The sequence below is a fragment of the Aristolochia californica genome, unplaced genomic scaffold, assembly GCF_029961685.1.
Source record: "Aristolochia californica isolate CCGP_79_NKW_82.1479 unplaced genomic scaffold, dmAriCali1.0.hap1 SCAF_9, whole genome shotgun sequence".
Lineage (NCBI taxonomy): Eukaryota > Viridiplantae > Streptophyta > Magnoliopsida > Piperales > Aristolochiaceae > Aristolochia > Aristolochia californica.
Genome location: NW_027182290.1, coordinates 22,376,110 through 22,401,747, shown reverse-complemented (window position 1 = coordinate 22,401,747; position 25,638 = coordinate 22,376,110). Strand labels below are relative to the sequence as shown.

The 25,638-nt window shown below is 44.4% G+C and overlaps 1 pseudogene; it reads left to right on the top strand.

Annotated features, from left to right (window-relative positions):
• Positions 1-5,653: 5,653 nt before the first annotated feature.
• LOC137941197 (cinnamoyl-CoA reductase 1-like) lies at positions 5,654-12,839 on the top strand (annotated as a pseudogene).
• The last annotated feature ends 12,799 nt before the right edge of the window (positions 12,840-25,638 follow it).

Genomic DNA, 25,638 nt, shown 5'->3' with positions numbered 1-25,638 from the left:
AGGGGAATCCTCAAGGATGGACCTGTCTGATACCAAGATGTTAGGTTCTTCCCGAGCCATGGATCGAGTCACCCTTCTTTCCTCTCTTCCCTCTCTTCCTTCCATGGTTGTTCTTGACGCTGGAAGAGAATTTTTTGTTTCTGGAACGTGGAATGATGGAAAACAAATAGAATGATGGAGCTTTGAAGGAAGCTCAACCTGGATCTCAGAGGGAGAATCCGACCGAGACCTCTGAGGGAAAATCTGACCTGTTTACTCTAATTTTCTCAATACTTTATTTCTCATTCCCTTGACGTCCCCCTAAATAGGGTTGAGGACGGAATTACAAAAGTGACCCATAGGTCAAGTGGTTCACGCCACATTACATCTAAACCAAACCAAAGTAAACCAAACCAAAACCAAATGAAATTACATTAAAATTAAATTGACATAATTTAATTCATATGCTTGTGGATAACTCGTGATGCTATGGAATCCATAACACCTTTGTCTTGGCGAATAATTCATCCATTCCAAAGAGAGTCGACCTAACTCCTTCGACCGTGGACTTCTAGCGCAGACCTGTCTCGAAAATTTTTGAGACCCCTCGTTCATCGTCAGGAACAGCCCCAGCAGAGCGTCGACCTAAACCCTCCAAGCATGGAAATCCTAAACTGAAACCTAGCGTCGTTCGACCTCAAATCTATTCGGAACAACCCGATTTTGGTTTGCAGGTTTTTGTTCGGCCAGAAGCCTCCTTCGTCAACATTGTTAAGGTTGTTCGCCATTGGGAAAAGTTTCCTAAGGGCATGAATTTCGGTGACAATGGTGCCGGGAGGAAAGTTGGCATCGCCTCCACTTCTCACTCAACAGAGACATACCTCAACTCAGCGACATCAATGCCAGGTGAGTCTTCGAATTCCTCTATCCTGTGTGGGGAAAGGCACCCTCTGTTTTGGGGTACCAGTCAACTACAATAAATTTTCTGTTGTGGGGACGGTAAATTTTATTTTCGGCAGTTTCTTCATCTCTTTTCAACACGGGCCGACTTATTTTCTCTAATTTCCTCAAAGTCTCCAAATCCTCATTGTTTATGTCATGAGTATGGGGTAGTGGCAGAGGTGATTATGGTGCCCCGCCTGGCAGTGATGGTGGTGATCATGTTGGAAAGGGTGGTGGTAGCTATCCTTGGGGGTACCTCTAGATATAGAGTGTGCCATTCATGATCTTTTTGCTGATTTACATCCTCACATAAATCACTACTCCTCCATTGAGGAAGTGTTAGGTTCTTCCCTTGCCATGGATCGAGTCACCCTTCTTTCCTCTCTTCCCTCCATGGATGATCTTGACGTTGGAAGAGAATTCTTGTTTCTTGAAAGAGTAATGGTGGAACTCAAATAGAACGAAGGAGCTTTGGAGGAAGCTCAACCTTGGACCTCAAAGGGAGAATCCAACCTAGACCTCTGAGGGAGAATCTGACCTGTTAAATCTAATTTTCTCAATACTTGCCTCTATTTTCCTTCACATCCCCCTAAATAGGGTTGAGGACGGAAATACAAAGATGACCCATAGGTCAAGTGGTTCACACCACATTACACTGAACCAACCCAAAGTAAACCAAACCAAACAAAGTAAACCAAACCGAATTGAAATTACATGAAAAGTAAATTGACATAATTTAATTCCTATGCCTATAGATAACTCGTGATGCTATGGAGTCCATAAACATCCCCTCCCCCCGGAGAAAGAGCTTGTCCTCAAGCTCAAAGTATATGTAGAGGGTGCGAAACGCCGCTAATGGCTCCCATGTCGTGTCATTGGGATCAGCATCTGCCTATTGGACTAAGATTTCCCAATCACCCTAAACCCTAAACCCACACATATACTGAAATTTACATTACACCCAACCCATAACGTGACATGAAAATGACACCCACTAAGTCCTATGTCTAGCAATGACTCTAGATACTATGGAGTCCATAACATCACTCCCCTCCTGGAGAAAGAACTTTCTTCAAGTGCAAAGGTGGGGTAGAGGGCCTAAAATTCCGCCAATGGTTCCCATGAGGCTTCCATCGGATCCGTCTCTGCCCACTAAATTAAGATTTCCCAAGAATCATTAACGCGGCGAGCTTGGAAGACGCAAGCAGGAGTGGGCAAGACTCGTCCATCATGAAGGGCCGGCAGAGGAGTGTGCAACATTGGTGAGTCACCCTTGAAAGGTTTTAGCAGTGATACATGGAAGACATCATGAATTTGGGCATCGGAAGGAAGCTGGAGATGGTAAGCCACGCTGCCGATGTGCTCCAAGACCTTGAATGGCCCTTAGTACTTGGGAGAGTTTGTTGCATTGGGACACTGTGAGGGACAACTGGCGATACTTATGAAGACACAACCACACATAGTCTCCTGGAGCATAAGATTGGTCACGGTGGCCCTTGTCATAAGTATTTTTCATGAGGGCCTGAGGCTGTTGTAAGTTGGCTCGAACCTGGGCTAACATGTAGTCTCTTTCTGTTAATGCCTGATCAATAGCAGCAACCCGAGTAGAACCAGCTATATAAGAGACAAGGCAAGGGCGTTCTCAACCATAAACCATCTTGAAGGGAGTGGTCTTGAGAGCGGTGTGGTAGGAAGTATTGTAGAAAAATTCGGCCCACGCCAGCCAATGGACCCAAGTTTTGGGATGATCGCATACCAAGCAACACAAATACATTTCTGGAGTCTGGTTGACTACCTCGGTTTGCCTATCTGTCTGGGGGTGGTAAGCTGAGAAGAAAGCCAACTTGGTGCCTTGTAGCTTGAAAAGCTCCTTCCAGAAGTTACTTGTAAATATGGCATCTCTGTCACTGGTGATGGATTTCGGAAAGCCGTGAAGACGGACAATGTGATCCATGAAAATTTGAGCTATATAAGAAGCTGTATAAGGATGTGATAAGGGATGAAAATGCCCATACTTGGAGAAAAGATCCACCACCACCAATATGATAGATTTACCTGAAGATTTTGGAAGACCATCAATGAAGTCCATGGAAATATCGGCCCAAATCTGAGTAGGGAGCTGAAGTGGCTGGAGTAAGCCTGTTGGACTTAAAGTTTCTGATTTGTTGTGGTTGCAGACTTGGCAAACTGATACATAGTCAGCTACCATTATTTTCATTCCTTTCCAATAAAAGTGGCAACTAAGGCGGAAATAAGTCTTCTACTAGCCTTCATGGGTACTGTCATTATAGGTGGAAAGAATGGTGGGTAGTAAGGCCAAGGTGGCAAGAAGATAAAGCCGTTTCTTGTACAAGATGAGACGGTCTTGGATGGCCCAATTGTTGTCCATGGCATGTTGTGCAATGTTGTGCAATAAGGCTAGGAGGTCTAGTGTTTGATGAATTTCATCCCGAATGGAATCTAGCAACAAGAACCGTAGTTGACTAATGGCATGGAGTTGTGGGGCGGGGATATCTCTTCGTCACAATGCATCTGCGCCTCGATTGAGTTGACCTGGTTTGAACTCCACCCAAAAATCGAACCCTATTAATTTACTAAGCTAATGTTGTTGGGGTGAAATGGTAAGGCGCTGCTTTAACAAGTACTTTAGGCTACAATGGTCGGTGCGGATAAGGAAGTGACGGCCCCATAGATATGGTCTCCAATGCTGAATGGCTTTAGCTAGGCCAATAAGTTCTCGCTCATAAGCCGCCAATTTGTGATGATGTATAGCCAGCTGTCTTCTGAAATAAGCAATGGGATGGCCTTGCTGCTGTAATACCGCTCTGATGCCACCCCTGGACGTATCACATTCAATAATAAAGAAATCCTCAAAATTAGGAAGATGGAACACTGGTGTTGACGCTAAGACGTGCTTGAGTTGTTTAAATGGGGAAGAAGCGGCTTCAGACCAAATGAAAGCATTATTTTTTAGCAAACTTGTCAGTGGAGCTTCTATTTGGCCATAATCTTGGATAAATTTGCGGTAGTAGCTAGATAAACCCAAGAATCCCTTTAACGCAGATGCTGATTGAGGAAGGGGCCAATAAATCATGGCCTGAATTTTAGTACGGTCAACCTTGACGCCAAAGGCTGAACTAACATGCCCCAGATAAGCGACTTCTGGGTTGCCGAAAGAGCACTTGAATGCTTGAGAAATAAATGATGAGCACGCAATATGTGGAAGATGGAACGCAAGTGTTGTATGTGACCTTCCCAAGTAGGGTTGTAGATCAAAATATCATCGAAGAAAACAAGTACAAATTTTCGTAAGAGGGGCCAAAATACCTTGTTCATGAGCGCTTGGTAAGTGGAGGGGGCATTGGAAAGACCAAATGGCATGACCAGAAACTCGAAATGGCCATGATGGGTACGGAAGGCGGTCTTTTTGACGTCTTCTGGGTATACACATATCTGATGGTACCCGGAGCACAAATCCAGCTTTGTAAAGAATTTGGTGCCATGTAGTTCATCCAAAAGCTCATCAACCACTGGAGTGGGAAATTTATCCTTGACGGTGTATGTTATGGTCTCTGACCATGGACCTTGTAATCCGACGGGAAGGAGGCTTTGCGTCCAGCATAGGTTTAACACCAGTGTGTTGTAATCGTCCAGGTCTACCTATGATGGCCAAATCTGGGTGAATTGGATGATGGAAAGGGGAAAAGGGAAGAGCATGGAAGGAATGGAGGGAAGGAAGGGTAACCCAGCTCTGAGGGAGACCATAACCTACTGCTCTTGAAGGGAGACAGCAACCTGGTTCGTCAAGAGGGGAACCTCCTTGTCGTGTTCTATTTCTGGGTTCAAAATTTTGATAGCTCTCATTTCATTTTGCCCCTTCTTAAGTTGTTCGAAGAGGAGCCAAAAATATTACATGTGTTGCCATTATATGGCTTACATAAGCTGCCTTTATGTGGCTTACATGCCTAAGGCTGAAACACACAAGTTGAGCTATGTTGCTGCATCACTCAATATTAAAAAAATAGCCCACAAGACTTACACGCTCAGCATGCTGAGTCTGTTGAGCTGCTGAAATAGTTGCTGAATTGTTGACTTAATTCCTATACAAAACACTTCAACTGCAACACCTTTGGATGACTCGTTCGGCTATCGAGTCTATAAAATCACTCCCCCTTTGAAAGAGAGTTTGTCCCCAAGATCAAATGAAGGGTACATGTGTTGAAACACCTGTAAATCTTCCCACGTGGCCTCTGTGGAATCAGTATGCGACCATTATACCAAAATCTGGGTGCTGTCCTGGAGCTGGCTAGACGGCAGAATTTTGACTGGAGTGAGAGGGACCTCACCGTCTTCAACCGGTGGCAGAGCAGGGATGGACTAAGGTGTTGGGTCCTTGAGAGGCTTGAGCAGTGAAACATGGAAAACATCGTGGATTTGATACTCCGGTGGTAGCTGGAGCTGATATGCAACTTGTCCCACTCGCTGTAGAATGTTTTATGGCCCAAAGTATTTGGGGGATAGCTTGTGGCGTGTCCCGACAATGGAGTGCTGGCGATATGGCTTGAGGCGGAGCCAAACAAAATTGTCGGGGTGATACTGCACATCCCGGTGGTGCTGATCATACTGGAGCTTCATACGGGCTTGATCTTACCGGAGCCGAGCGGGGGGGGGGGGCGGTCTCGGCCATAGTAAATTTTGAAGGGGGTCTCCTGTAAGGCTGTGTGATATGAGGTGTTGTAGCAGTACTCGGCCCAACTAATGTCGTGAACCCATTTCTTGGGGCTGTCCCCCACAGGGCACCTCAAGTACATCTCGATGGAGCGGTTCACGACTTCTGTCTGACCATCTGTTTGCGGGTGGTATGCAGATGAATATTTGAGTTTTGTGTCGCAGAGCCTGAAGAGTTTTTTCCAGAAGTCACTGGTGAAGATCACATCCCGATCACTCACTATTGACTCGGGAATGCCATGCAAATGGACAATGTTGTCAACAAAAATTTGGGCGATTGTGGTTGTTGTATATGGATGGGCCATGGGCATGAAGTGGGCATATTTGGACAGTTGATCAACCACAACTAAAAGGATGGATTTACCCGCTGCTCTCGGTAATCCTTCAATAAAATCCATGGAGAGGTCGGACCATTCCTGAGTAGGAAGGTCGAGGGGCTGGAGCACCCCAGCCGGAGACAAATGGTCAACCTTGTTGCTCTGGCAGATCAAGTAGGCAGCAACATATTCAGCAACATGAGACCTGAACCCAGCCCAATAGAAATCGTTGTGCATCTGTTGTCCCGTTTTCAGGAGCCCTTCATGTGTGCTGTCATGGTAGGCTGATAAAATTTGCAGCACCAATGGAGATGAAGGCAGGATGTAAATGCGCCGCTTGTATAGGATAATGTGGTCCAAGATAGACCAGTGTGACATCATCTGACCTGCTGTAATTTTCTGGGACAGCTGCTGTAACTCAACGGTGGACTGGTGCTCCTGATGTATGGCCTCTAGCAGCAGTGGTGTGGGGTGATTGATGGTGACAAGTTGCAGTGCGGCGTCTGACCGATGAGTGAGAGCATCCGCTACTCTGTTTAAGGGCCCTGGTTTGTGTTCCACTGCAAAATCGAAGCCCATGAGTTTGTTGATCCAATATTGCTGAGGTGACGTGCAGATGCGTTGGTCCAGCAAGAACTTGAGGCTAGAGTGATCAGTGCGGATGTGAAAGAAACGGCCCCACAAATAAGGCCTCCAATGTTGCACGGCCTTTGCTAAGCCGATTAATTCTCGCTCGTAGGCTGGTAATTGATGATGGTTCAATGGGGTGCTGGGATTGATGTAGGACTGCCCCAATTCCACTGCCAGAGGCATCACATTCCAGCACAAAGTCGTTTTCAAAATTTGGTAGCTGCAGCACCGATGCTGAAGCAAGAGCCTGTTTGAGCATGTTGAAGGAGTTTTATGTGGCCTCCGTCCATTGGAAGGCGTTGCGTCGCAGCAGGTTGGACAAGGGCACTGCGAGGTGGGCATAATTCTGTATGAACTTTCTGTAATACCCGGCTAAGCCCAGAAAACCTCCTAAGGCAGCAACATTGCGGAGCGGTGGCCACTGCATGATCACCTCAATTTTGGTTGGATCCATACTGACGCCGGAGGCTGTAATCACATGCCCCAAATAGGCCACCTGTGGCTGACCAAAAGAGCACTTGGAGTGATTCAAGTATAAGTGGTGAGTCCGGAGAAGGCTGAAGACCCTACTCAGGTCATGGAAATGTTGCACCCAACACTTGCTGAAAATCAAGATATCGTCAAAGAAAACAAGGACAAATTTTCTGAGAAATGGGTGAAATACCTCGTTCATCAATGCCTGGAAAGTGGATGGCGTGGAGGCTGTAATCACATGCCCTAAATAGGCCACCTGTGGCTGACCAAAAGAGCACTTGGAGTGATTCAAGTATAAGTGGTGAGTCCGGAGAAGGCTGAAGACCCTACTCAGGTCATGGAGATGTTGCACCCAACTCTTGCTGAAAATCAGGATATCGTCAAAGAAAACAAGGACAAATTTTCTGAGAAATGGGTGAAATACCTCATTCATCAATGCCTGGAAGGTGGATGGCGTGTTGGAGAGGCCGAAGGGCATGACAATGAACTCAAAATGGCCATGGTGAGTGCGGAAGGCTGTTTTCTCGATGTCCGGATGATGCATGCGGACTCAATGATAGCAGGACAGCAAGTCAAGCTTGGTGAAAAATTGTGCCTCATGTAGTTCATCTAGGAGTTCATCCACCACCGGAATGGGAAACTTGTCCTTAACGGTCTTGGCATTTAATTCTTGGTAATCAACACAAAACCGCCATGTGTGGTCATTTTTCTTCACCAGCAAGACAGGGGACGAGAATGGAGAGGTGCTCGGCCTTATGAGGCCCTTGTGAAGTGTTATGGACTCATTAGGGGTTTATTTGCAATTTCTATTCATTAGGGGTTTATTTGAAATTTCTATTCATTAGGGGTTTATTTGCAATATCTATTCATTAGGACTTTATTTGTAATTTTTTGAACTTATGGCCTTTGGCATGTTTTCCCTAGCTCCCTATATAGGGATGTGAGATGAATGAAGAAAGTAAGTATTGAGAAATTAGAATTAAATAGGTTAGATTCTCCTCAGGGGTCTAGGTCGGATTATCCCTTTGAAGGCCAAGGTCAAGCCTCCTTCAAGGCTCAATCCCTTCCTCCCCATGCTGGAAGAAATCGTCCGGTGGTTGATCCAAAATGGGGCATAACATCTTGGTATCAGAGCCGACCACCACTGGCGATTCATTTTCTGGGGAGGATTTGTGCCGATATTTGGTGGAACAGCGTCCAATTATGGAGAAACTGCATCAGGCTATGGAGGAAATCAAGACGGACATGTACGCCGTGAAGGACATATTACAGCGGATCAAAGGGCTATTGGATGAGGAAATGGGTCGTGGTCAGACGCCACCGGGCGGTTTCACTCTTCTGGCTGAGCACCACCATTCCCGCCCAGCCCCAACCCCACCATTTCTGCGCCATCAAACCATGTCCCCACCTAGGGCTCCTCTACGCCCAACACAAACTTCGTCGGCCAAAATGCCAATTCATGAGCTATTGGTCATGGAAAAGCTCCCCCAAATTTCGACACCAGACGGCGGCGACACCAAATCATGCACACCGAAGGGGTTTTTCCCCACCCCTGTCTCATGGGAAGCCATACCTATTCCTGCACAACGGTCGCTTCCAATCAGAAGGATCGCAGACTTGAAAAAGCTTTCCAAACTCCAGAAATCAAAAGGCGGGGCCCAAATTTTGGGAAATCGGAAGACATTTCTACCCAAATCCCATTGATACAGGCTGATTTGGGTTCGACCTCCCAAATCCCCTTCTCACGGCCAGCAACATATCTTCCCGCACAACAGACGGAAGTATTCCCATCTGCCTCAGTCATGGCAAATCAATTCGACCCTCTCTCCTCTGTCTCCGACAAACTACCAGCACCGGCAGAAATAAGAGGCCACTGGAAAATTAGGAAGCGCCATCGGAAACTTGTCCAGTGGAATGTGACTTCCAACCATCACCTCCCACTCACAATCCCCCTCTCAGCCAAACCGAGGGACCCAACTTCCAAATTGGGTGGGCGTGGCTCAAAAAACAAATTCGGGGGGAATTGGCTTCCGGCATACAGCAAACACTTTCAATCTCCTTCTCGGCAATCCAGTGTGGCACCCTTGTCCACGCAATTGCGAGGCATTGTCAAAATTGCTGCTTCGATTCGGCATCTTTGGTTTTTGATAGAATGGTCAAGGCAGGTTCTCAGCCAAACTTTGTTACTTATTCTTGTTTCCTTCATGTTCTTTGCAATGCTGGTCGTCTTAAGGAAGCATGTGATTTGCTCATTGACATGAGAAATAGAGGTGTTTGTCCTAACGTTCAAAATTACACTGGTTTCATCCCTGGGTGGTTTAGAGTGGACACCAACACTCCTTCCCATGCTACAAATACAGTAATCTGTGAGGATTTGGGACTAGTGGAGTACATTTTGCCTATTGTTAAAGCTTGTTATGAAGTTTATAGGAAGTCATGTAGCTTTCATTTTGTCTATAAGCACGGCTTGGATGGACCTCACCCTAGAGTTGACGCCTGTGTTGACCTACTGACTAAATTTTGCAGTTCTACTACTAGTATATAAACTTCTCTTGGAATTCATAGTAAGAGTGAGCTTGCAATGACATTTGGAGCTATTGCAAAAAGGTTAGACTACGATAGATTTGGATTAGATGTGGCATTTTTTTCCAAATATAATAGAACAACTTCCTGAGGACCACTCTTGTTGCCAATATTATATGAGGAGTTATTTAGGGTCCCACAATGATGACTTGCTCAGAAAATCTAAGAAGTAGCGCAATGAGGATTTGTTTAATGAACCAAGAGTTCCTCCTCTTTCTCGACCTTTGAGCAGCAGGCTTCCACCAGAGCTGGCTGGTGATGTTATTCAAGCATGGGAATTACTATTTCATTTTTATGATGTATTAGAGCTAGAAGAGCCTATATCCTTTGAGGAACTTAAAAAAGAACTCTTTGACCCATAGTTTGATGATCCAACCTATCTTGAAAAAGTTGAAAAAGAAATACAGCAAGTAAAAAACCTTTCCATGCAGGGCAGTGAGCGCCCTGGCTTGTCCACTTCTTCGTCTACTTGTGAAACTGGAATTCCTCCCAAGGATTATCTCAGTGATTCAATTATTATGATTGAAGTGGAGTCCCACACTGAAGCTGCTCATTTGAAGAAATTGGATCATGCCCCTGAAAATCTTCAACTCTTTAGGGCCGAATTGCTGGCTTATGTCTCTCTTGGTGCAGCTAATGCAGGATGTGTTGGAGTCTTCCATGTTGCAAGTCCATTCCCTCCGGGTAGTGTCCCCAATCCGGAGATTGAATTAATTGAGCCTGTTGTGACTGGTACCCTCAATGTACCTAAGGCCTTAACTGAGGCACCTATGAGACAGGTTATTGTTGTTTCTTCTCCCTTTGTTGTTCCTATGCCAATAACGTGGCCAAAGGATACAATCATGGATGAGACTTGCTGGTCAGACAAAGTATACTGCAGAACAACTGGGAACTAGTATTGCTTGGCAAAAATAGCAGCCGCAAGTGAAGCTTTGGAGAATGGACAAAAACACAACATCTAGCTCATAGTTGTTGTCCGAGATGTCGCTGAAGCTCTTCTCCTTATCTATGCAAGATCAGATGCATCTAGGAGATCCATATGTGGCCCCCATGCAATACGGGCACATGATTTAGTTGACAAGTTACTGAGCATGTTTTCACAGTATAATTATCCTCAAAATTTTTTCAATGGTGACGATGATATTTGTTTGAGCTCTGAGAGGGTGACAGGTTTAGGATGCTAAAAAAAAAATTGCTCCTCTTTTCGGTTGCTCTACTTTTGTACGGACAGGCCATTCTACATTCGAGCTTGAGGACAATCTCATTCTCCAGGAGGGGAGTAATGTTATGGACTCATTAGGGGTTTATTTTCAATTTCTATTCATTAGGGGTTTATTTGTAATTTTTTGAACTTATGGTCTTTGGCATGTTTTCCCTAGCTCCCTATATAGGAACGTGAGATGAATGAAGAAAGTAGGTAATGAGAAATTAGAATTAAACAGGTCAGATTCTCCCTCAGAGGTCTAGGTTGGATTCTCCCTTTGAGGTCCAAGGTCAAGCCTCCTTGAAAGCTCAATCCCTTCCTCCCCATGCTGGAAGAAATCGTCCAGTAGTTCATCCGAAATGGGGCATAACACACCGATCATTGCAGCCTCAAGTATCTGCTTGAGCAGCGCCTTACTACCTCACCACAGCAGCACTGGTTAAGTAAACTTATGGGGTTTGACATTACCGTGGAGTATAAACCTGGGAGTTTGAATGTGGGGGTTTATGCTTTATCTCACCGGGACATTCCAGAGCCGTAATTACATGCCATCAGTCAACCCAGAGCTCTCTTGCTTGATTCTATTCTGGAGGAAACAACTTAACAGGGTCATCCAACCCCTCTCTTTGGCGCAGCAGTCCTCCCTCCCACCCAAAACCCCCTCAAGCATAGCAACCAACAATAAAAAAACTTACCGAACCAGAAATGGAAGCCGGAAAGAACAAGGTTTATGCTTCAATTGTGATGAACACTACACCCACAGACATCATTGCAAGATACTTTTTTGGGTGGAACTGGAAGAAGAAGATGAAGAGGAAGCACCGCCAATGGAAGAGGTTGCTACTGACGAACCAGAGGTCTCCATCTATGCCATTACCAGCCTTCAGACCACCACAACATTGCAGCTCTGTGTGCTGGTTGACGCCCAGCCAAGCACCCACAATTTCATCAGCCTTACCGCAACCAAGTATTTGTAACTTCTGGTACAATCCCAGCCAACCACTTCAGTGTCCGTTGCCAATGGGGACAAGGTATTGAGCTATGGGGTCAGCAAGTCTATCTGGTTCGCCATTGCTGGACACCGCTTTTTCACAGATTTTTACATCATACCACTCGCTGGTTTTGATCTCGTGCTCGGTGTGAAGTGGGTCCAGACATTAGGGCCAATATCATGGGACTTCGCTGCCCTTACCATGAGCTTTGACTGGCAGCACCTCAAAGTCACACTGCAAGGTCGTGCGACAGAAGGTGCAGCACAACTGCATATCATCCAGTAGCAGCAGCCCACTGTCCACACGTTGGACTCATTGCTGGAAGCATTTGCTGATCTATTTCTCCCACCCAGCAGCCTACCTCCCTTGCGCCATTGTGATCACAGAATCCGTTTGAAGGCTGGCTCCGAAGTTGTGGTGGTGCGGACCTATCGATACCCCCACCTCCAAAAAGATGAGATTAAAAGGCAGTGTGTTGCCATGCTTGATGTTATGGTCCTGGGTTAAGTACCTATGCCTTCCGCTCCTAACAGTCCGATCTTTTGGGTAGTATTGGCTAGGTGCTTAACATTTGGTATCGGAGCGGGCTACCACGTCGCGAGTTCGAGTCCCAGGGATCGAAAAGGCTGGATTAAAATTACTGGTAGGTCACAGAGGCTGGATTAAAATTACTGGTAGGTCGTGTCTAGGTATTATCGCAGTTGGGCAAGTGTCGATGAGGTTGGGCCAGTGTCGTTGCGCCTCCATGGTCATCGACTCGCGAAGATAGGGTGTGATGTTATGGTCCTGGGTTAAGTACCTATGCCTTCCACTCCAAACAGGCCGGTCTTTTGGGTAGTATTGGCTAGGTGCTAAACATGGTGCAAAATAGAAATGGGTGCCCAGAGAGATAAGGCTGCCAATGTTGTATTGCTTTAGCTAAACCGATCAGTTCCCTCTCATAAGCTGCTAACTTGTGGTGGTGTTGGCCAAGTTGGCGGCTAAAATAAGTGATCGGGTGTCCTTGTTGGTGTAACACTGCACCAATACCGTCCCCCGAAGCATCACATTCCACCACAAATGACTCATTAAAGTCCGGCAGTTGCAAAATCGGTGCGGATGATAATGCCTCTTTCAACTGCTAAAAGGAATGAGCCGTTGTCTCAGACCAGGTAAAAGCATTTTTCTTGAGTAGGTTGTTGAGCGGTGTTGCAATCTGGCCATAGCTGCGGATAAATTTCCTGTAATACCCAGCTGCTATGGTTCCTAGCCATGGATCTAGTAACTCGACAAGTTGAATAAGGATCCAGCACTGTTTGAGGGTTTCTTAACACGTTTTTTGTGAAAAGAACTCTCTTCTACTTCTCCTTTTACGTTAGGATTGAAAAGGAGTTTCCTTTTCTCAATTATAGATGCAACCAGCAAGTTAAAGGAATGTTTAACCACTCAGATATGAACCCCTATTTTATAACTCACGTCAACAGGTATAAATCCCTAAAACCATGCATCTACTGTCTTATACATAAAAGAGACAAGAGAAGACCTTTCCAAACACAGAAAAGGTAATCAAAAATACCTCTTGAAGATCTCCTCCAACCAGCAACTCAAAAGCCTCCTCCTTTGATGATAAGGCTCATGCAAACTTCCCCCTCTTGCTGCTAGTTCGTGGCAAAGGTAGATTGCTCTTGCAGCTTGGAAGAGAAGATGATTCCTCTTCCTTTTCCTTCCAAGATCTCCTCAAAGATTCCCCAATGGATGCAGCAAACCACCAAGAGAGTTCACACCAAGAACCCTAGAATAAGGAGCCTAACAAGAACCTAAATTACCCTAGTGTATGCTAATTCCAAACTTGCTTTATTTCTCCATCCTTACCCTTTAAATAGGGTAATTAACATCAACATAGGTTAGGGTTATAAAACCCAACTCTACCCCTACCTTTAAGTCTTATTACAAATCAATAAAATTCGAAATTAAAAGCAACATAAATAATAAAATTAAAGTAGATGACTCAGTGTTATTGAGTCCATCACATCCCCCCCCACCCCCCAGAGATCGAGCTTGTCCTCAAGCTCGGAAACTGGGTAGACCTGGTGGAAGTTGTCGAGCTGCTCCCATGCTGCATAGTTGTCGCCAATTGCTGCCCAGTAATGGAATGCAGGGAGATGTCTAGTGGTTCTTCCTCTATCATATCCTCTATCACCTCGATATCCTCATCTCCAACCTTATCGATCAAAAACAAACTTTTTCAGTAATGCCCAGCCTGATATGGTTCATCACAGTTGTAACACAGATTCTTAGCCCACCGTTCCACCATCTCAACACTTGTCAATTTTTTTATATAAGGAGATGTAGGATGACTAGATCTTGGATCCCCTGTCAAAGTAATACCCGGGTTGTTTCTCGGAGAAATGCACTCCCCTTGCCCTGTGGATGGAGTGCTCCGCTTCGCTGACCATGGAGGTAGTCTGTGTTGTGCCTTCTGTCGCAGTTCTAAAGCACAAGCTATATTCATAGCACTAGATAAGTTAACAGGTGCATAGAGCTCCACCTCAAGCTTTAACGCCTCAGTTAGTCCTTTTGTAAACAGCGCAACTTATTGATCCACTTGTATCATACTGTTGGCTCGTGCTAATTTTTCCTGGAACAATTTTTTATATTGCTCCACGGCCTTAGTTTGGCATAACAAAACCAAATCTCCCTAAGGGTTGTTGTAAGAGGACCAAAAAGGAGAGAGCACAGTCGCTTAAATTCATCCCAATCTACCACGTCGCTATCAACCTCAACTAGCTGGTACCAAAGTTGTGCTTCCCCTAGTAAGTGGAAAAAAGCCACGTTGACTCGGTCATAGGCTGTGTTATGGACTCTATAGCATCACGAGTTACCAACAGGCGTAGGAATTAATGAATGTGTTTTTCAATTTCCATGTAATTGTTTCTTGGTTTGGTTTTGTCTTTGGTTTGGGTTGGTTTAGCATTTATTGGTTTGAACCATTGACCCAAGAGATCTTTAGTGTTTTGGACATCCTCAACCCTATTTAAGGGGATGGCTAGGGTAATAAGAAGTATGAATTGAGTCTACTTTAGCTAGAGTAAATTAGATAAACAGGTCAAGAGCTCCTTCAAGCTCTCTTCCATTTTTCCTCCAATTCTCCTTTCCGAAATTCAATACCCATCAATCCCTCATTCCATCTCAACGTCAAGCAAGGTGATGGAAGGAAGAGAAGAGAGGAGGGTGACAAGATCCATGGCTTGTGAGGATCCTAACAACGTGGTATCAGACAGGTCCACCCTCGGTGATTCCTCTTCTCCAGAGGACATACGTCAAGTACTTTCAGAACTTCAACAACAATCCACTTTTCAAGGTACTAAAATTTCTCATATCAATAATACATTACAAACACTGGAATCATCTCTCCAAACCATCATCCGAAAACTTGTTGCACTTCAAGCACCAACGCCACCACCAGCAACTAATTTTCAACCACAACCAGTACCCCACCAACAATTCACGCCACCACCAAATCCACCCCTGCGCCAACCAATGGGTTCCATGGCAACTCACGCACAAGGACCATCAACGGTTCCAAGGTACTTTAAATTTAACTTTCCTACATATGATGGATCTAAAGATCCTTTACTGTGGTTCACGAAATGTGAACAATTCTTCTATCATCAACAAACGGTGGAAATGGACAAGGTTACTTTGGCCGCCTACCACCTGCTCGATGAAGCGCTCATGTGGTTCCATCACTACCAAAATGTCCATTCCATTCAGGATTGGCTGCACTTTAAACATGCTTGCCAGTTGAGGTTTGGACCTCCAGCTAGCAACAACCCAGTGGGGGAATTGATCAACTATAAACAGACAAGCACCTTAGAAGTTTACCCAAAAAACATTCCAAGAAAGGTTGGCCCAAGCTAGTGAATTTGTTCCTTCTCACCTACATGTTCAGATTTTTAATGCTGGATTGACAGAGCCGGTTAGATTGGAAGTGGAATTACTTGGTCCGATAGATTTGGACTCAGCAATGAATTATGCCAGAGCTGTGGAACACAAACAGAGAGTTCTAAAAGAGTCTTTACAACAAAAACCATTTTGGAACAACAGAATACAGGGTACTGCATCTGGTCCACGTTTTGGGTCCTCTGCCCCTAACCGAGCAGATCAGGCTACCAGTGTGCCTCCACACTCTACGCCACGTAAATTTTTGACTAAACAGGAAATGGACGTTCGAAAGGCAAAGGGCCTATGTTTTAATTGTGACGAACAATTCCTGCCAGGACATACCTGTAAACGTTTATTCAGTATTGAACTGTTGGAAGAAGATTCAGAAGAGCTTGAAAATGAAATTGTTGAAGAGGTACAACAGGAACCAGAGCTCTCCCTCCATGCCATGCATGACCTGTGTAGTTCTAATACCATGCAGGTAAAGGCCAAGTTACATCATCTCATGCTACTTGCTTTAGTTGATTTGGGCAGCATACATAATTTTATCAGTGAACCAGTCGTGCAACAATTGGGATTGGCAATTCAACAACAAAGGGGACTCTCAATTTCAGTGGCCAATGGGGCTAAAATTGCTAGTGTAGGATTATGCGTTAATGTTATGCAGGCAATAACATTATTATTTTAGTGTTTTCTTTAATTTATTTTATTTTATTTCAGTTTTAGGTCATAGGGGTATTTTGGAATATTTTATTTATAGGTGTATTTTTGGAATATTTTATTTATAGGGGTATTTTTGGAATATTGTATTTATAGGGGTATTTTTAGAATATTTTATTGTAAACCCTAACAGGGTGAACCCTATTTAAGGGGTAAGAGTAATGAGAAATGGAGAAGCATTGAAGTATTAAGAATTAGATTAAATTTAGTTTAAAGAGGCTTAGAGTTCTCCTCAACGAGCTCTAGGGTTTTCAAGCTTCCCTTTGGCTTGATCTTTCGTTTTCGTTCCCCATGTCTTCCTAGTACCCCTACGGTAATGCCTGGAAGACCCGTAACCCGTGGCAGATTGCAGATCCCCCCAAAGAATCCATGTGTCAGATCCGGGACTGTAACAACTAGTATCAGAGCGGGAACACAATGGGTTATTCTATATCCCAAGAAAGATGGATTGCTACGGGTAAGGAATTGGAGGAAATACGAGCACGATTAGATGTTTCCATGTGTCAGATCAGGGACCGTAACAGCTAACACCCCTTTCACCATTGAGGGGCATTCATTTCAGGCAGATTTACTAGTCATTCCATTGGCTGGATTTGATTTGGTGCTCAGGGTCAAATGGCTCCAGTTATTAGGGACAGGCTCGGACTATGACATTTTCAGCACCACAGGGCTAGATTACATTACAAGGTATTGTGGCACAGGTACCTAACGCACTTCATACTTTACAGCTTCAGCACACCGGTGATGATCAGTTAGCTCCTTTACTTACAGCATTTGCGGATTTATTTAATGATCCTACATGTCTACCACCAGTGCGTCATTGTGATCACCGCATTCGTTTAAATTTGGGAACTGATCCAGTAGTGGTGCGACCTTATCGTTACCTACATATACAGAAAGATGAAATAGAACGACAGTGCATGCATATGCTCGCTCAAGGGGTGATCCAACCCAGTCGATCTCCTTTTTCCTCACCAGTGTTACTTGTACGTAAAAAGGATAAATCATGGAGATTTTGTGTCGACTATAGGCAACTCAACTTGCAAACAATTAAGGACAAGTTCCCCATTCCAGTCGTGCACGAGTTGCTGGATGAGTTACATGGTGCTACAATTTTTACCAAATTAGATTTGAAATTGGGCTATCATCAAATAAGAGTTCACCCGGCGGATGTGGAGAAGACTGCCTTCCGCACACATCACGGTCATTTCGAGTTCCTCGTCATACCCTTCGGTCTCTCCAATGCACCATCTACCATTCAGGCCCTCATGAATGAGGTCTTTTCATCACTTCTGCGCAACTATGTGTTAGTTTTTTTTTTTATGACATTCTGGTCTACAGCAAAAATTGGGAAGAACATCTCCACCACCTCCATCAGGTATTTACCATTCTAAGCTCTCATCATTTGGTTTTGAATAAATCAAAATGTTCTATGGATACATCTGAGGTAGCATATTTGGGCCACGTCATATCAGCCGTGGGCGTGAAAGTTGACCAGAGCAAGATACAAGCAGTAACAGATTGGCCGATTCCCACCTCCATCATAGCACTAAAGGGATTTTTGGGCCTAGCGGGATATTACAGAAAATTTATCCAATCTTATGGCATGATAGCAGCACCACTCAACAACCTGCTAAAAAAGAATGCCTTCCACTGGTCTTCTTCAGCGAAACAGGCCTTTCACCTGTTAAAGGAGGCCTTAGCCTCAACGCCAGTCCTACAATTACCAGATTTTGAGGGAGACTTTGTGGTGTAATGTGATGCATCCAGTGGAGGTATAGGGGCAGTGTTACAACAATTGGGACACCCTATTGCTTATTTCAGCCGTCAGTTGGGACAACACCACCATAAGTTAGCTGCCTATGAGAGGGAATTGATTGGGTTAGCCAAGGCTGTCCAACATTGGCAACCTTATCTTTGGGGACGACCGTTTCTCATTTGTACAGATCATTGCAGCCTCAAGTATCTTCTTGAACAGTGCCTCACCACATCCCCACAGCAGCATTGGTTAACTAAACTCATGGGCTTCGATTTTACGGTTCACTATAAGCCAGGTAGTTCGAATTTAAGGGCTGATGCTTTATCACGTCGGGATAATTCAGCCACACAAATTTATGCTATCAGTCACCCACACTCACTGGTATTAGATTCGATTCGTGAGAAAGTACATCAATATTCGGATCTCATGTCATTATCTCAGGATATTCAACAAGGGACAGCAGCTCCTCATTGGACGATTCAGAACCGTCTCTTACTCTACAAAAACAAGATTTTTTTGCATAATACATCCCCACTTCTTCACACCATCCTGTCCTCTATCCATGATAGCACACATGAGGGTCGACAGAAAACATATTTTCGAATCAGTCGGGACTTTTACTGGAAGGGCATAAAGAGCACAATTGCTGATTATGTAGCTGCTTGTCAGATTTGTCAACGAAACAAGGCCGAATCTTTAAGTCCGGCCGGCCTACTACAACCTCTGCAACTACCGTCTCAAATTTGGTTTGACATTTCTATGGACTTCATTGCTGGACTTCCCATTTCAACAGGTAAATCTATGATATTCGTCGTCGTTGATCGGTTTTCAAAATATGGTCACTTCATTGCTTTGGCGTATCCATATACTGCTGCTCAGGTTGCTCAATTATTTATGGAATTCCCTCATCCATTATCAGTGACAGGGATGCCATTTTTACCAGTATATTTTGGAAGGAATTATTCAAATTACAGGGCACCCAATTGGCATTTTCGTCTGCATATCATCCACAAACGGACGGACAAACAGAGGTTGTCAATCGCACGATTAAAATGTATCTTCGTTGTTTTGTGGGGGACGCACCTAGAAGGTGGGTGAAATGGCTTTCATGGGCAGAATTTTGCTATAACACATCTTACCACACAGCATTGGGAACTACACCCTTCAGGGTAGTTTATGGCAGAGATCCACCTCGTCTGTTACCATATGAACCTGGGGCATCCAAAGTCGTCACTTTGGACCAAGCGTTAGCTGAACGAGACGTTATGTGGTACGTACTCATCTACAAGAGACCCAACACTCTATGAAACGCTATTATGATAAGAAGCACCGGGAGGCATCTTATTTCCCTTGAGACTATGTGTGGTTAAAGCTTCAACACTACCGCCAGCTGTCCCTGACTGCATCCAAGCACCATAAACTGTCTCCAAAATATTATGGTCCATTTCAGGTATTGGACAAAATTGGGCCCGTGGCATACCGCTTGCAACTACCACCGGAATCAAAGATCCACAATGTATTTCACGTCTCCCAATTGAAGCCCTTCCAGGGTGACTCACCCCTACCGTTTTTCCCCCAATTCTCCTTTCCGAAATTCAATACCCATCAATCCCTCATTCCATCTCAACGTCAAGCAAGGTGATGGAAGGAAGAGAAGAGAGGAGGGTGACAAGATCCATGGCTCGAAGGATCCTAACAGGCTGGGACTCGTTGATGGCTAAAATATTTTTTGCATCGATACAACCATATCAAAAGGTCTTCTGACCCATTATATTTAGGGAATTTCATTTTAGTATACCTCAGAACAGTGCCTCCCCCTGGTAGAAGTGTCCCCCAGAAATGAGGGGTCCTTGCTGTCCCGAGAAACTCGTGCGCCTAGGAAATTCAACTCCCCCTCTATTATACGAATGGTCCCCTCCTCTCTAATCTGGAATGAGAGGTACAGTGCCTCCCCCTTGGTTGAGGTGTCCCCCTGAAGTGAAGGGTCCTTGCTGACCTAAGAAACTCGTGTGTCTAGTAAACTCATCTCCCCCTCTGATCTGCGAATGGTCCCCAGGAATGGGTTCTTGCCAGTGCTCAGACCAGTCTCCATGCTATCCATCCTTCCTTTCAAGGTTTCCAAACTGAGAGTGAACTTCTCCACCAATGTAGCAAATTTCTTGCCAGAAGTCAGACTAGTCTCCATGCTATCCATCCTTCCCTTCAAGGTCTCCATATCGATATCAATTTTGAAGAACCACTCTAGGACTGTAACAAATTTTATTTTAAGCAATTCAAAGTATTCATTGGTGCTTCTCTCTGCCGGGTTACCCTACTCTGATACCAAGTTGTTATGGTCCCTAGCCATGGATCTAGTAACTTGACGAGTTGAATAAGGATCCAGCACTGTTTGAGGGTTTCTTAACACATTTTTTTGTGAAAAGAACTCTCTTCTACTTCTTCTTTTACGTTAGGATTGAAAAGGAGTTTCCTTTTCACAATTATAGATGCAACTAGCAAGTTAAAGCAATGTTTAACCACTCAGATATGTAACCCCTATTTTATAGCTCAAGTCAACAAGTATAAAGAGACCAGAGAAGACCTTTCCAAACACGGAAAAGGTAATCAGAAATACCTCTTGAATATCTCCTCCAACCAACAATTCAAAAGCCTCCTCCTTTGATGATAAGGCTCATGTAAACCTCCCCCTCTTGCTGTTGGTTCATGGCAGAGGTAGATTGCTCTTGCAGCTTGGAAGAGAAGGGTGATTCCTCTTCCTTTTCCTTCCAAGATCTCCTCAAAGACTCCCCAATGGATGCAGCAAACCACCAAGAGAGTTCACACCAAGAACCCTAGAATAGGGAGCCTAGCAAGAACCTAAATTACCCTAGTTTATGCTAATTCCGAACTTGCTTTATCTCTCCATCCTTACCCCTTAAATAGGGTAATTAACATTAACATAGGTTAGGGTTATAAAACCCAATTCTACCCCTACCTTTAAGTCTTATTCCAAATCCATAAAATTCAAAATTAAAAGCAACATAAATAATAAAAGCAAAGTAGATGACTCAGTGTTATTGAGTTCATAGCACCTGCTAGGCCCAAAAATCCCCTTAATGTTGTAATTGAGATGGGAGGAGGCCAATATGTGACGGCCTGAATGTTACTCTGGTCTACCTTCACCCCAACTGCTGAAATAACGTGGCCCAAGTATGCCACCTCTGAGGTACCCTTATAATATTTGGACTGATATAAAACCAAATGATGTGAGCGAAAAAGAGTAAATACCTAGTGAAAGTGCTGAAGATGCTCTTCCCAATTGTTGCTATACACCAAAATATCTTCAAAAAATACCAAAACAGATTTTCTCAAGAGAGAGGAAAATACCTCATTCATGAGGGCTTGGAATGTGGAAGGCGCATTTGAGAGACCAAATGGCATCACAAGGAACTCAAATTGACCGTGGTGTGTGTGGAACACAGTTTTCTCCACATCTGATGGATGAACCAGGATTTGATGATAGCCAGACTTCAAATCTAGCTTGGCAAATATAGTAGCACCATGTAACTCATCTAGCAACTCGTCCACCACTGGTATGGGAAATTTGTCTTTAATGGTGTGTGCATTGAGTTGCCTGTAATCCACACAAAACTTTCACAACTTATCATACTTGTAGATCAGTAATACCGGGGAGGAGAAAGGAGACCTACTTGGCTGTATAATTCCCTGGGCGAGCATATTTTGGCACTGCTTTTCAATCTCATCCTTCTGTAAATCGGGGTAACGATAAGGACATACCACGACAGGTTCAGTGCCTGTTTTCAAACGGATGCAGTCATCACAGTGCCTAATAGGTAGAAGAGCAGTAGGTTCATGAAATATATCCTCAAAGTCTATAAGTAATTGAGATAACTTACAGTTATCGGTGTTATGGACCTGAACACTCTGAAGTGCGCAGGGCACTGGTGCATGGGTGCCATGCAATGTGATTTGATGGTGGTCCTCTGTGAAGGTCATGGTCAGAGCATGAAAATCCCATAAAATAGGCCCCAACAGTTGGAGCCATTTAATTCCAAGTACCAAATCAAATCCTGACCGTGGGATCACCAGGAAATTTGAAATAAAGGTGTCCCTCGATATCAAAGTGTGTGGCTGGAGAGATGCCCACACTGGTAATTTTAGCCCCATTCTCTACTGAGACAGAAAGACATGTCTGCTACTGAACGACTAACCCAAGTTGTTCGGCCGCTGGCTGACTGATAAAATTATACGTGCTGCCAGAGTCAACTAAAGCAAGTAATTGAAGATGATGTAACTAGGCTTTAACTTGCATGGTGTTAGAACTGCGCAGGCCAGTCATGGCATGAAGTGAAATTTTTGGACCCTCTTGGTCTGTCTCCACAATCTCTTCCTCTAGTAGTATGTTATGGACTCCATAACATCACGAGTTATCCATAGGCATAGGAATTAAATTATGTCAATTTACTTTTCATGTAATTTTATTTGGATTGGTTTACTTTGTTTGGTTTGGTTTACTTTGGGTTGGTTCAGTTGTAATGTGGCATGAACCACTTGACCTATGGGTCACCTTTGTAATTCCGTCCTCAGCCCTATTTAGGGGGACGTCAAGGGAAGGAGAAAGCAAGTATTGAGAAAATCATATTAAACAGTCAGATTCTCCCTCAGAGGTCTAGGTCGGATTCTCCCTCTGAGGTCCAGGTTGAGCTTCCTTCAAAGCTCCTTCGTTCTATTTGATTTCCATCATTCCACGTTCTAGAAACAAGAATTCTCTTCCAGTGTCAAGAGCATCCATGGAGGAAAGAGAGGAAAGAAGGGTGACTCAATCCATGGCAAGGGAAGAACCTAACATCTTGGTATCAAACAGGTCCACCCTTGGAGATTCCTCTTCCCCTGACAATTTGAGGCAATTAGTAGGAGATAATTGGTAGAGGACAGACCTTCAGGCTCAATCCCTGGAAGAGGTGCGTCAGACAACCACTAACTTGCGTGAAGCCATAAAATCAATGGATGCTGCCATCCAAGCTCTCCTCTGGCGACAAGAGGACAATGGAACAAGAGCACAACCACCGGCTGCCTACTCTCCACTGGCCAACCACCATCAATTCCACCCACCACCTCCCCCACAACCACCAATGCGTCAACACCATCCCCATATGGGGCCTACCGTTCAAAGACCAAATACTGTTCCTAGGTATTTAAAACTTGACTTTCCTACGTATGATGGGTCTAAGGACCCTTTGATTTGGTTAGCCAAGTGTGATCAGTTCTTTTATCATCAAAAAACACCTGCGGATGAGAAAGTTTATTTCGCCACCTACCACATGCTTGATGAAGCTCTTCTATGGTACCACCAATTCCGAAATGACCAATTGGTTCAGGATTGGGCAACCTTTAGGCAGTCTTGCATGATGAGATTTGGTCCTCCAGCTAGTAGCAATCCATTGGGTGAATTAATCAATTACAAACAAACTGGATCACTAGAGGTATACAAAAAGACCTTCCAGGAGAGGTTAGCCCGAGCAAACCAGTTTGTCAGTTACACACAGTATGTTCATATTTTTACTGCAGGTTTGACAGAAGCTCTGAGACTAGAAGTTGAATTACATGGTTCCATAGATTTGGACCACGCTACGAATTTAGCCAGGGCAATTGAGCACAAACAGCGTGTTCTAAAGGAGTCACTGGTAAAAAAACCAGCTTGGCCAGGAAGGCACAATGTCTCAGCGCCAACCCCTTACTATGGACCTCCACGGTCTCAAGACAGTGCAGCCCCCACACCAAAACATCTCTAATTCGGCTCCACCTGCTCCTTACTTCAAAAAACTCACTAGACAGGAAATGGATCAGAGAAAGGCCAAGGGCCTCTATTTTAACTGTAATGAACAATATGTCATTGGTCACCACTGCAAACGATGATTCAGTATATGTCTGTGGGAGGATGGAGATGACATACTACCTGAGGAGGAGATTGTGGAAACAGACCAAGAGGGTCCAGAGATTTCCCTTCATGCCATGACTGGTCTACGCAGTTTAAGCACAATGCAAGTTAAAGCCCCTAGTTACACCATCTACAGTTAGTGGCTTTAGTTGACTCAGGCAGTACACATAATTTCATCAGTCAGCCGGCAGCAAAACAAGTTGGGTTAGTAGTCTAGTAACAGACTGGTCTTTCTATATCTGTAGCCAATGGAGCTAAAATTACTAGTGTGGGCATATCTCCAGCCACACACTTTGATATTGAGGAACATGCATTTATTGCAGATTTTCTGGTGATTCCACTGTCAGGATTCGATTTGGTACTAGGAATTAAATGGCTACAATTTTTGGGGCCAATACTATAGGATTTCCAAGCTCTGACCATGTCTTTTATAGAGGACCAACGTCAGACTATATTGCATGGCACACAAGCACCAGTGCCCTGCGCACTACAGGTTGTCCAGGTCCAGTCCATAGCCAATTGTAAGTTATCTCACGTACTTATAGAATTTGAGGATATCTTTCAAGACCCTATTGCTTTACTACCAATTAGGCACTGTGATCACCGTATCCATTTGAAAACGGGTACTGAGCCTGTAGTGGTGCGTCTGTATCGTTACCCCCACTTACAGAAGAATGAGATTGAAAGGCAGTGCCAGAAGATGCTAGCACAGGGTATTATTCAGCCCAGTAGGTCTCCTTTTTCTCTCACCAGTATTACTAATCCACAAGCATGATAAATCATGGAGGTTTTGTGTGGATTACCGGAAACTCAATGCCCATACTATTAAAGATAAATTTCCCATCCCAGTGGTGGACGAGTTGCTAGACGAGCTACATGGAGCTACTATTTTTACTAAACTCGATTTGAGATCTGGCTTTCATCAAATCAGAGTTCATCCATCAGATGCGGAGAAAACAACGTTCTACACGAATCACGGCCATTTCGAGTTCCTCGTAATGCCAATTGGTCTCTCAAATGCGCCTTCCACCTTCCAGGCCCTCATGAATGAGGTATTTTTCTCTCTCTTGAGAAAATACGTATTGGTATTTTTTGATGATATTTTGGTCTATAGCAACAGTTGGGAAGAGCATCTTCAGCACCTTCACTAGGTATTTTCTCTTATCCGTTCACATCATTTGGTTTTAAATCGGTCCAAATGTTCTATCGGCACGTCAGAAGTGGCATACTTGGATCACGTTATTTCAACAGTGGGGGTGAAAGTAGACCAGAGTAAGATACAGACAATCACAGATTGGCCTACTCCTACATCCATTACAGCCTTAAGGGGATTTTTGGGCCTAGATGGGTATTATAGAAAATTTATTCGTAGCTATGGCCAGATTGCAACTCCGGTCAACAACCTCCACAAGAAAAATGCCTTTACCTGGTCAGAGACAGCGGCTCAT